Raw genomic sequence first — 446 nt, 5'->3', positions numbered from 1 at the left:
GATGTACATCTCAGTCAGGGTCTTGGGCAGCTCTCCTCTCCTTCTGGTTTTCAACACCTCCTCCAGAACTGTAGCAGTGATCCAGCAGAAGACTGGGATGTGGCACATGATGTGGAGGCTTCGTGATGTCTTGATGTGGGAGATGATGCTGCTGGCCTGCTCCTCATCTCTGAACCTCTTCCTGAAGTACTCCTCCTTCTGTGCGTCAGTGAACCCTCTGACCTCTGTCACCATGTCAACACACTCAGGAGGGATCTGATTGGCTGCTGCAGGTCGTGTGGTTATCCAGAGGCGAGCAGAGGGAAGCAGTTTCCCCCTGATGAGGTTTGTCAGCAGCACGTCCACTGAGGTGGACTCTGTAACATCAGTCAGGATCTCAGTGTTGTGGAAGTCCAGAGGAAGTCTACACTCATCCAGACCGTCAAAGATGAACACGACCTGGAACT

The sequence above is a fragment of the Seriola lalandi genome, unplaced genomic scaffold, assembly GCF_002814215.2.
Source record: "Seriola lalandi dorsalis isolate HSWRI2012SDOR001 ecotype SW California unplaced genomic scaffold, Sedor1 jcf7180002054947, whole genome shotgun sequence".
Taxonomy (NCBI): Eukaryota; Metazoa; Chordata; class Actinopteri; order Carangiformes; family Carangidae; genus Seriola; species Seriola lalandi.
This window is presented reverse-complemented; position numbering follows the sequence as displayed.